Below are 13,031 nucleotides of genomic sequence, written 5' to 3'. Positions count from 1 at the left end.
TTTGAAGATGAATTCCCCCAGATCCCAAGCCAATGCTTGTTTTATTGGGCTTTATTTGCTATTAATTACTCAGACAGAATGACCTTGCTACCTTCTAAATGATATTGAACCATAATGTTGGGAATTGTAGCTTATCCATATCTGGAGAACCAAAGAAAGTTCCCCTTGAATTTAAATTCTATGATTTAAAGAGAAATAAACAAAATATCTCATTTTTCAAATGGCTACCTTATCAGTTATAGATCTTACAAAAAGAGCGTAAGTCAAATACTGGTAGACAATTAAGAGGAAAGTCAAGAAAATTTTCATGCAGTCAAGAACAGAAGGAACAAATATAAATCAGCCATATATGGTAATGGGATTGAATAAGAAAGGAGAACAATTTGTTATAGGACATAAGCTGCCCCATCCCAAATTATTATAACTCTTGGAACTCCCTAAACTCTTCCACATAGTTGCTCATCATCATCAGGGGAGTTTCTCACCATTTTATTGTCTTCAAAACTCCCAGAAAATCCACTTCTTATCCATTCATGATCACTATAAATTGTTGTCTCATTCCCTAATGATCTAAGCAATCTCATAAACAAAAAATGAAGTTTTCACCAAAAGATTGCCTATCTGTAACTGATAGAATACTTACACTAAAAGGAAATAGATACCAGTCAAAAAGCAATCCTTAGAGCAGGGGTCCTTAAACTTTTTAAACAGGGGGACAATTCATGGTCCCTCAGAGTGTTGGAGGCCAGACCAGCTGGGTGGGCATGGCTAGGTGATCGTGTGCTCCATTTTTTTACGTCCTCCACCTCCAGAACCTCCAGACCAAAAAGGGCTGGGTTTTTTTTGCTTCCCAGGGTGTCTGCATGCCTTGTTTTTCACCTCCTCTACTTCCAGAAGCACTCTGCAGGCCAAAAATATTGGCCTTACCTTCTTGTTCCAGTCCATGGGGCTCATGAAGGTAAGTTCTGCACTCGGCTGAAGGGTGGGGGCCGGCAGGTGGGTGGGTGATGTCGGCGGGACAGCCTCATAGTCCTGCACAGACTGGATTAATGGCTTTCGCAGGCCGTATGTAGCCTGAAGGCCATAGTTTGAGGACCCCTGTTTTAAGATTTAGCATGGGATAATCATGATATTTTGTTGTATATATGATGTACAATGACAATAAAGGCTATACTATTCAAATACTATATATTTTCCTTCAAATCAAGCTCGATTCCTGGTGTTGTATGGAGTTATCCACATTGGCAACAGTACTCAAGTTGCTTGCTAATTCTTTGATCTGGGATTTTTTTTTTAATTCTCTTTTCTAATCCAAAACCCTGATGTTCCCCAATGGCCCAAAGTTAAGAAAAGAGTATTTGTTTCCTATAATTTTGCAATTTAATAAAACAAAACATTTATGTGTGGCATATTTCCTAAATAATTTACAAAACCAAAGCTTTTAAAGGAGAGAAGGCTTTATTCTTTTATTCTTTATTCCTTTCTTTTATTATTTTGAGACTCAACTTTGAAGAACATATGGCAAACAATGGACTCTGAAGATATAACAGATGCATTTTATACCTTAGTTTTCTCTATAAAAATATTCTCTTCAAATCACTAGAAATTACCATGTACTGAAATTTTTAAGGACTTCAATGGAAAATTACTTATGTTCTGAGTTTCTTGCTCCTTTATTGATATCTTCTCTTGTAATATATAGAAATGTTGAAGTCATTGTGATATAGGAAAAGATAAAGATCTGTGTTTTAATTACTTCATAATTTAGATTTTAGAAATTGTTTCTTAAATGTAAGAGGAATTCAGCATGGGAATCATAGAGTTGGAAAGGGCAATTTAGGTCATCAGATCCAATCCCTGTACAGTGCAGGAATCTAAATTGAAGCATCTCCAGCAGATGGTTGTCTAGTCTCTGCTTGAATACATCTACTGAAAGAATATTCACATATCTTTTGATAATTGATTCCACTGTCAAACTGCTCATACTGTTAAGAAGTCTTTTTTCTAATGTTGAATATGAATCTGATTCCTAGTAATGTAAATCTATTATTCTGTGCACTCCAGAATGATAGAGATCAACTCTTGACTCTTTTTCTGTGTGATATTCTGTCAGATATTTGAAGGGAACTGTTGTTTTTTCTTCCCCAGCATCCCCCCTCCACTATATCTCTTCTTTTCAAGGCTAAAAATAGTCAGCTCCTGTAGTTCCTCTTCGTAGGATTTGGTTTCTTTTTTTTTGTTTTTCACTAAACCCAGTTTTTCTGAATCTTACTTAAAATGTGGTTACTACAGTAGATCTGAACACATTTTTTCATGGTAGATTTTGCTAAAAATAAGATATAAGATGCAACTTTTCCACAATTGATTAAAAATCACTAGAATTAAAATAAGGCAATATTAGTCTAGTAAGAATTTGGGTAGATCTGTGTTCCTTAGAGTTATTGCATTGTTTTTAAGGTGTTTACAGAATTATCACTTCATGATCTGTTTTGATCATTCCTAGACTGATAGTGCTGGTTTGTAGTTTCCAAGATTCTTTCCCCCTCCCCACTTTGAAAAAAGGATACTAATCTAATTCTTCAAGATTTCTCAAATGAACTACATAATAATTCAGCTGCTCCCCTAGCATCTTCCTTTAGAATTGTAGGATGCAATTCATCTAATATTGTAAAGTAAAGTAAAGTATGTACCATATTTTTCAGAGTATAAGACGCTCCAAAATATAAGACACACATTAGTTTTTGGGGAGGAAAACAAGAAAAAAAATTCTGCCTCTGCCTACCAGCATCCATCAGTATTCATCTGGCTAGTGTCTTGCAGCAAACAGCAAACAGCATGGTCAGCTTCAGCATGTTATTGCAGCCTGATTCAGCATGAGCAGTTGATTGGCAATTGGATTGACTTCCTGGAATACACCAATCAACTGTTCCAGGCTGTGGGGATCGCCACAGCCATTGCTACCTCCATGCATTGCATTTTTGGCCTCTGTTTGTCACATTTTCGGCCTCTGCACACTCCATTTTAGACCTGTTCCAGGATCCTGGGATCACCACAGCACATTGCCACCGATCGCCACCTCCCCGTGTTGCATTTTTGGCTTCCGCACATCACATTTTTGCCCTCTATGTGTCTTGTTTTTGGCCCATTCCAGGCTTCACCACTGATCCCCGCTGCCTGGAACCAGCCAAAAATACGACACCTAGAGGCCAAAAACAGGGCATGAGGAGGCAGAAAATGTGATGCAGGCAATGTGCTGCTGCGATCCCTGCAGCCTGGAAAGAGTGGGGGCTGGCAGGTAGGTGGGGCTTCGGCAACATTTGCTGTATAAGATGCACCGACATTTCTACCCACATTTGGGGGGAGGGGGAACTGCATAGTATACTCTGAAAAATACAATAGATCTTATGTGACTATATTGCTAACATTTCAGGCTTCAGTTTTGCTCCCTTACCTTGGACATTACATAATGTCTAGTGCAACATGTAATTTCTTCTTGGATAAAACTGAACAAAAATAGGAACTGGCCAACTTTTGTTTCTTTTTTTTATAAAGTTTTTATTTTTAAACAAACATAGACAAACAAGACACATAACATAAAAACATCTTCCATTGTCTTTTTGATCCTAGGCACTGCATATCATTTTGAAAAAGAAGAGATTATTTTTTTCTTATACCACTCTCTTGAGAGAAGCATGGTGTTTCTTTTTGTCCATTGTCACTTTGGTAGTTTATTCATCATTTAATTGATTTCAGAAACTTATATGCCCCCTCAAATCATTTTCACAATTCCTATGAAAAAAAGTCCCAGCTTGAAGTTTTTTGCTTATGGACTGGCGACCACCCGGAGGAGAGCCTTCTCTGTGGCTGCTCCAACCCTCTGGAATGAGCTCCCCGTGGAAATTCGAACCCTCACCACCCTCCAGGCCTTCCGCAAAGCCCTTAAAACCTGGCTATTCCGACAGGCCTGGGGCTAAAGAGCCTTTGCCCCCTCCCTCGAATGGTATGGTTGTTGTGTGCTTTTTAAATTGTGTATTGTTTTGTTCGTCTTTTTATTCTTTATTTGTACCCCTTTCCTTGACTTGGATTGTGAGCCGCCCTGAGTCCCCTTCGGGGAAAAGGGCGGCATATAAATGAAATAAATTCAATTCAATTCAATTCAATGTATAGCATTCATTTTCCTGAGCATCATATCTTCATAGTACTGCAACAGATTACATTTGGCAAAGCAAGGATTCCATCATTGTCTGAGATAAACAGCGAAGGAAAATGCATATTTATGAATAAAATTGCAAAGCACTCTTTATTGCCGAGGTGTCAAACTCATGGTCCAGATGCGTCCTGCGCTGGCCACACCCATGTCTGATTTAGCAAAGGGGAAAAAAGCCATGATATGTCATGTGATGATGCCATGACGATATGAGTGTGACACCCCTGTTTTACTGCTTAAAGAAAAGTATGACAAGTCTCTGTAATCATCAGGAATTGAACAAATCTCAAAAAAGTATTTATTTTTTAACCATTGGGTACAAATAGAACACCTGTTATATATTCCAAACTTGACACATGGTGGTATATAGTAACTATGTAAATCCACTCTGGCCAAATGTTTTAAAAACTTTGTTAGGAAACCCTATAATGCATCAGAAATTATCAAACATTTCTTAATGGACATTACAGCAATATTGAACGATTTTTCCTGAAAGGAACTCTATGTTCACTACTTTTTTACAATATGCAGCTACTAAGCAATTTAGATTATATTTTAGAGTACTTTTCACTCAAAGCAAAGTATAAAATACCCTGCATAAACTGAGTATGCAGATTCTCTACTGCCTAAAAAGGCTTTCCTGCAAATAGCCTGCATTTTCTCAGCTGTTACTTGAAAATGATTCAGATTATACCAGAATAACTATGATAAGATGCATTCGTAACTGGCTGACCAACCGCACTCAACGTGTAGTCCTCAATGGAACTGCATCTTTATGGAGGGAAGTATGCAGTGGAGTACCCCAAGGCTCTGTTTTGGGCCCAGTACTCTTCAACATCTTCATCAATGATTTGGATGAGGGAATAAATGGGGAACTCATCAAATTTGCAGATGACCCCAAGCTGGTAGGAATAACCAACACTCCCGAAGATAGGCTAAAGATACAGAAGGATCTTGACAAACTTGAACATTGGGCACTATCTAATAAAATGAAATTCAATGGTGAAGAGAGTAAGGTTCTACATTTAGACAACAAAAACAAAATACACAGGTACAGTATAGGTGGTACCTTGCTCAACAGTAGTAACTGTGAAAGGGATCTTGGAGTCCTAGTGGACAACCATTTAAATATGAGCCAGCAGTGTGCAGCAGCTGCCAAAAAAGCCAACACAGTTCATAAACAGAAGGATAGAATCAAAATCACGTGAAGTGTTAATACTACTTTATAATGCCTTGGTAAGGCCACACTTGGAATACTGCATTTAGTTTTGGTCACCACAATGTAGAAAAGATGTGGAGACTCTGGAAAGAGTGCAGAGAAGAGCAACAAAGATGATTAGGGAACTGGAGACTAAAACATATGAAGAACGGTTGCAGGAACTGGGTATGTCTAGTATAATAGAAAGAAGGACTAGGGTAGACATGATAGCAGTGTTCCAATATCTCAGAGATTGCCACAAAGAAGAGGGAGTCAAACTATTTTCCAAGGCACCTGAGGGTAGAACAAGAAGCAATGGGTGGAAACTAATCAAGGAGAGAAGCAACTTAGAACTGAGGAGAAATTTCCTGACAGTTAGAACAATTAATCAGTGGAACAGCTTGCCCCCAGAAGTTGGGAATGCCCCAACACTGTAAGTCTTGAAGAAGATGTTGGATAGCCATTTGTCTGAAACGGTATCGGGTTTCCTGCCTAGGCAGGGGGTCGGACTAGAGGACCTCCAAGGTCTCTTCCAACTCTGCTATTGTATTGCATTGTGTAATATTCACTCTTCAGGTTTCTAGCCTGCTGCCTTAACCACTAAACCAGACTCCTTAAATAGCTCCTTGTTTTATGTTGATTATGATGTTTGTTAGCTGAAAATGGGCGCCCTTTGAATGTAAAGTTAATAATTCAATCTAAAGAAGAAAATTACTTAAGCCTTGACTCAAGGAAGGAGAATAGACTTAAGAAAAGACTGAATAAATAAAGTGACTTTTAAATTTTTCAATCTTTTTCTCCAGTTTTCTCAGAACCCTGCCCAGAGAAAATGAACTTTCAAAGTCTTTTTTAAAAATATCCTACAATAGATTAACATCTTTGCTGTTAAGAGTTGTAAATGATAATGCATGGATCATCACCACTTATCGTACAGCATATTGAGTGAAATGATAAATAAGACCATTAAAGAATGGGTATGTGTTAGAAGAAATTATGTGATAGTTGAAAAGTAATTCTACAATTACTGACACCTTAGGGAGTGAAAAGCACCTAAATGAGGAGCAGCCTTGCTAGCCCCTCTCCACAGTTCTAGAGTGATATAGTCTAAAATCACTTCCTGTCTTGACAGGGTGCTGTCCAGTGTTAGCCTTTTCATGCTATTCAGAAAGGCAGTTATTGGAAACAATTTGTCAGTGTTCCTGATGAAGGCCCTGGCTTATTTGTTTCAGCAATTGTTAAGTTCACATTTAGCACCCAAACAAAATTGATTGTTTGGTTTAGGTTTGACATATTTTGTGAAGGCAGCCAATATGATTTATTTAGCAAGTCCCAAACAACCATAATAAAAATTTAAAATATTGTTTGCAGGGTAAAATCCCATTAATTTAGTTGCCCAAAGGAAAAATGGAAAAGCAAGGAAACAGAAAGCATTGAAACAAAGGAACAGAGTAATATGAGAGAATTTTGCTTGATCTGCACTCATGCCTTTATTACTTAGGAATGAGCCTCATTGGATGGAGGCTCATTTATTCCTGAGATTTATTCCTGAGAAGACTATAGGATTCCACTGCAATTCAGCAATGATAAATTAAATTGGATATGTGCTATTGAATCTAATTATTTCTGGTAAATATGTATATATAGGTGCACTGTATATTGTCAAGCCTGCAGCGGTTCCTTTAAGAATCTTTGGCCTGCCACACTCTTATTAAGAGGGGGGATTTAGCAAAGGGTAGAATGTGTTGTTTTCAAAATAAAAAATTCCTTCCTAGAAGCTCAAGGTCATCTTTTGTCTCCCAAACCTTTACACCTTTACACCTGACCAGAAGCAGTTAGGCGTAGACACCAGCATGGAAGAAGAAGATTGGACCATGTGATGGACTGTGGGTGTGGGGGCAAGATCATGAACTTTTAACTGGGTGGGATTCTGATATAACTTCCAGAGTCGGAATCCCATAGCACTATGCCAACATGCCTGCTTTATTAAATTGGAACTTTAAGCATAGTTTTAGCTTCGACTCTGATTTAATTTTACATGGTATTTGGAACGCTTACATATATGATCCACATAACACATTAAACAATGGGCAAGACACTTTTTCAGGAAGTACTATCATCATTGATCTTGGTAGACATGCATGCATAGAAAATAATTTTCAAAAATGATTACAGTTTTATAAGAAACAGCAAGGCACATAAGATTTGCAGAAAATGTCAAGAAAGAAGAAAAATATTGTTAGATTGGCAATATTGCTAGACTGCAGTTAGGGCAATATAGCACATTTTTCAAGTCCAAAGTTCATTTTGATGTCACTGCTGAATAGTTGAACTGTGTTGAGTATGGATTTAATTTAGTGGGGCTTTTTGCATACATTTTTAAGTCATCCATGTATAGTAGATGGTTTATCTTGCCATGTTGGCTTGAGATTTTATATCCCAGTTTTGTGTTTTGTAGGATTATTGACAGTGGAATTAATGTGATGTATTACTTTAATTAATTTAATCTATTTAATTTATTTAAACTATTCTAATTCTCAGTACAGCCAATCTTCTTCCTCTTCTCCTTTTCCTTCTCTTTCTCCTTCTTCCTCTTCCTCTCCTCCTCTTCCTCTTCTTCTCATTATTATTATTATTAAAAAAAGATACTTTTTATCCATCTTTTATCTATAGGCAATTTCTATATGCCTTTGAGAAAGCTGCTGAAAAAGTCTAAGCTGAAAACTCTTTGTTGCGATCTAGTGCTCATTTAATTAAAAATGCTTTAAAAAGAAAAAAAAAGTTGACAGCTGATTGTGTCATAGCTGACAAGCAGGCTTTTTTAAAAACTTTTAAAAGCATTTTTAAATTACCGGTTCTCCTTAACTGGTAGTTTAAAAATGCTAATTTTTAAAAAAGTTCTGAAACAGCTGTGTGACAATCAGCTGTGCCACATGTGTACAGCCTTTTTTTCTTTTTAAAGCATTTTTTTTAACTAGTGGTTTGGGTAAACCAGTAACATTTTTTACAATGAGTTCCAGTGAACTGGCCCAAACCGATAGCATTTCATCCCTGAATGGGCCTTCTCCAGAACCATCCTTCAGGTTTTTCATGAGTGCAGCTGTCAGTGCGCTAAATGGTTCCACCTAGTATTATTGGATTCAGCCACCTGGGGCAGGTCATCCTCTTCTCTTTCTTTTCATTTGTATCAGCATTCTTCTTCTTCAAAGTGCCCGATGTCTCCAAATGTCAGCCCCCTAAGACAGTCCAGACAAAAGCATAAACCAAGAATACTAACATTGCTTTATTGTAATGTTATAATAACAAAATCTTGAAAATCTGAAAGACTCTGTCCCCCTTTTTACTCTCCCCAAAACTAGTGAGGGTCCCTTCTGAGATGTTTTTGCAACCCCACCCCCTGGGATTCAGGTTTTGTTTAATAGACCATTGTATAGGCTGTGATGATTTCTCTTGTCTCCCAAAATCATTGTCACATACCTTTACCACAAAAGAAATGAATCTGTTTGGTTATATGTGTTTTGAGTAAGATCTTTGTGTTCATTTGTTCAGTAATTCTGTTTTCCCTTGGGCTATCCACAGTATTTACAGGAATCTTCTCCAACACCAATTTTCAAAATAAAATCACAATATAATTGGCCATCACAAGCTCTGTTTTTATTTTTCAAAGTCCAATTTTCACTTCCATAGGGTGGTCCCATCTCTTCTCCACTAAGTCCTACTGCACTGCTGCATCACAGTATTTCTCTTTGAACAAATCCCTTCTATTTACTCTCTTCAAATAATCAAAATTTAGCACCTCTAAAATAATAGTTAAACATTACCAGAAATAACCACTGTCACCAACTCCTAATCAAGAAGTTATTAAACATTCTCCCCAAATAACACTGCATTATTTTAACTTCGGTGAGAGAAATTTTGTAATCTTTCTACTTTCTCCTTAAAATCCTCAAAGAAACTTCTAGCATCTGCTTCCTCATATTGATTCTCTCAAAGTTTTCTTCTTCATCTTTATCAAATACTTCTAACATAGGAACTTCACAAACTCCACTTGTAAATTCAATAAAAAGAAGTAATCCAAAACACTCATCTGATTTCAACAGTTCCAAGAAGGCTCCACACCCATTTGCAGTACTCAGTGACCTTAACAACACAGATAATCCTTTAGGTGGCCTTAGTGACTCTCTAAAAGGATGCAAATGACCAGCTATCTGCAAGTACTATAAATCCTTTCATTCCACACCATTCAGTCAGAGTTGAAGAAACTTGGATGAGAAGTGAAATGTCTTCAAAGAAAAAAAAGTTGCCGCTTGAAAGAGCACCTTTGAGAAACTCATCTGATACATTATTTATATTTCATTTTCAATTTTTGAGTCATCTTTCATTTGTAAATTCATTATTTTCACCTCCTTCATATAAAGTATGATTCCTAATTTCATTTCTAAATCAGTTTCAGTTTTATGCAACGGAGCTTGCTCCTTTGCAGTTAAAGTAGCCAATTCTAATGAAGAGTTAAATAGTTCAAAAATATGTTGCCATGAAGCAAACATTTTTTGGAGTAGCCACCTGCTGCCCCTAATATCTAATCTTCAAAAAATGTTTTTAATCAATACATAGAGTAAACAGGTCTTCTAATGAGAGAGAGATTTTTTCCAACCAACATCTTAAATAAAGTCCATCTGAGCCCCTAATCCTCCCAAAACAGCAATAACCATCCTTTTGCGGTATATTAAAAATATGTATAGTTAAATTGTTTTGTTTCTTTTTGTAAGAGTTTAAATACACTAAACTAGTGATTTCAGTAAAACATGTCAATTCTTTGTCTTTAAAGAAAGGCAAAGAATAAAAAAGAACTAGTCCAAAGTGATTAAGGAATGAGGCAGTCAAGCTTAAAGCCCATATCGGTGACATTAATAGCTATAAGCACCATGCAGTCCCATGAAATCCAGCCAACCATAAGCTGGCTGCAGAAACATAGTTCCTGGAACCTGCTTTCAACAACAACAAAAACAACACAGCAAAAAACCCATTAACTCCAATGTGATTTTAGTTACCTAGTTCCTGCAATCAGGTGCCTTCTCAGCCACAACATGTTCCTCTTTTTTAGAGGAACATTAGTTCACTGGAAATCTTATTTTTTCCCTCAATGTGTTCCTTGGCTTTCATTATTAGGGCTTCCGCTTTGGAGTAACATCAGTACACTAATACTTCTTCCTCCAACTTTAAAATCATGCCCATCTTCTCAACTAACTACTCAATACATTTACTGTTATAGGATGAATAAATAAAGAGAAACCACATAGCCTGTATCCTACTGATAGTCTGAACTGTGATTTCTTGTTTTATTGAGGACAATGAGATATTCTCATTTTCTGTTTTCCTATATCTAGAGCTTCAAAAAGCTGAGCCAAACAACTTGGTGGTCAATGAAGCACATTTTGACTCTTTTTTTTTGCTATTGGATTTCTCTATTTTTGTATCAACAAAAACAGTATACATATTCAATTTATTTTGTTACCCATTGTTTTCCCTGTTAAAATCAGTATAGTTCATTTTCATGGACTATAATGTGTTTATATATTTAAGATTCCATGCATTTTTTCCTTTAATGTGTCAGATGGCTGTATTGTTCCTTTGTTTTATGTGAGAACCTTTATTTTTCATTCGGAAGATGGTATAAGAAATGGGTCATTTGGTTGCCTGTGTCACACCAATCACTAATTTAAGGTGGGCAGCATCCAAAATGAGCTATTAAATTACTGTGACACCTTTAGTAGAAAATCCCATAAAGACCCTTGTCTTCTTGTAATGACAACTTTATTTAGATTGATAAGATATTGAGTATTCATAAAGAAAGATAGGCCTCCAAGAATTTTATTGGATAAACAATCTTTTTTTTAACAAAAGAGATTTTAATTTATAAGATTTTTTAAAATGTCACTGACATTTATTATATTTATGCTTCTGAGGAATGAATACTTAACTGAATATAAATTCTTATGAACTAATATTTTGTAATGATTTGGATCAAGATATAACAAAAAATGTCTTTCATTTCCTGGTCTAAGAACAGCTAGATGTATTTAGGTCCTGCTGCAATGCAGATTGAATTTTGATGCTGAGTCTCATGAATACTTAATGTAATGTAATGAAAGAGTGCTATTCTTAAAAAAAATGTAAGATGTTCTATTGCAAAGTATATTAGTAGAGTCTGAAATAATTACCTCTAAGTCAAGTACTGTACCTTGTAACGGTTATTTTAAGGGATTTCAGTGATTTTATATAAAATGTTATTTGTTAATGCTTACATTGATTACATTTAATCAGAAACCATTGCCGTTATAAAAAAGCTTATGTTGTTATAAATGTTGTTGAAATATGTTTTTGAAATTGGGTTAAATTAAAAACAGTAAGTTGAAATTACTATATTTTATGATTTATGGAATAAAGAGTTGGAATATGTTTGATATATTTCTTTGAGCATAAATTTATAAGATAGCTCAAAGGTGCAATATAAATAATAAATTGTAGATTTTCATAAGAAAATAAGAAATTTGAGGGCATATTAGCCATACTATTTTATTTTATCTATCAATGGCAGGGACGTGTAGTCACTAGAGGCAGGGGAGGTGGGGCCTCACCAGTCTCCTGAGGGAAAGGAAAGAATTTTAAAGATTTTTTTTTAAATAATTAAAGCCAGGATAGTTGCTACCAGATTTCAAGTCACAGTGGCTTGGTGTCTGCTCTCAGTGTTAACTATAGGAGGAGGCCAGAGAACTCGGGGCCTCCTTTGCATAAGGAATTTTTTGCCTTTTAAAAGTTAAGAAAGGGTTAAAAAGCAAAAACATTTGTATGCAAAGGAGGCACTGATTCTCCCGCCTCCTGATCTGGGAGTAGCGAATCATGCCTGTGCAAGGGAACTTGAGCGACTGCGCAATCTAGCAGTTTCCATCGAGGGTGATTCTGGAGAGGTTCTTCAGCAACAATTTCTTCTCTGCCTGGCATTTTCTACTGGGCAGACCCGGGTCTTGGCGGCTCCTGCGATGCAAAGTGCCCCGCCAGGCACTTTGCATCGCGGGAGCCACCAAGCACCAACATTCCCGCTGCCCCGGCCTGCAGCCAGCCCAGCACTGAGCAGGGAGGACGAGGAGGAGGAGGAGAAGAGTGGTGAGTCCTTGGGCTGGCTGGCCGGCCAGGCAGGGAGCAGGTCGGGTGAGGAGTGGGTGGGCTGGCTGGCTGGGGAGGGGGGATCATGGCCGCTCAGGTGGCCCCCACCACCAGCAGCTTGGGTGTCCCGGCTCCGTCCAACCTGCTTGCCGTCACGCTCCACCGCCTTGCCCCCCACCCCACCTCCTCCAACAAACAATCCTGCTGCCCCAGCCTGCAGCCAGCCCAGCACTGAGCAGGGAGGACAATGAGGAGGAGGAGGAGGAGGAGGAGGAGAAGAGCGGTGAGTCCTTGTGCTGGCCGGCCGGCCAGGCGGGGAGCAGGTCGGGTGGCGGGTAGGTGGGCTGGCTGGCTGACTGGGGAGGGGGGATCATGGCCACTCAGGTGGCCCCTCCCCAGCCAGCCAGCCAGCCCACCCCCCGCCCAACTTGCTCCCCGCCTGGCTGGCCCGCCAGCACAAGGACT

Source organism: Thamnophis sirtalis, unplaced genomic scaffold, assembly GCF_051295495.1.
Source record: "Thamnophis sirtalis isolate CommonGarterSnake01/CBP01778 unplaced genomic scaffold, rThaSir2_p1.2 scaffold_4, whole genome shotgun sequence".
In the NCBI taxonomy this organism is placed as follows: Eukaryota; Metazoa; Chordata; class Lepidosauria; order Squamata; family Natricidae; genus Thamnophis; species Thamnophis sirtalis.
This window is presented reverse-complemented; position numbering follows the sequence as displayed.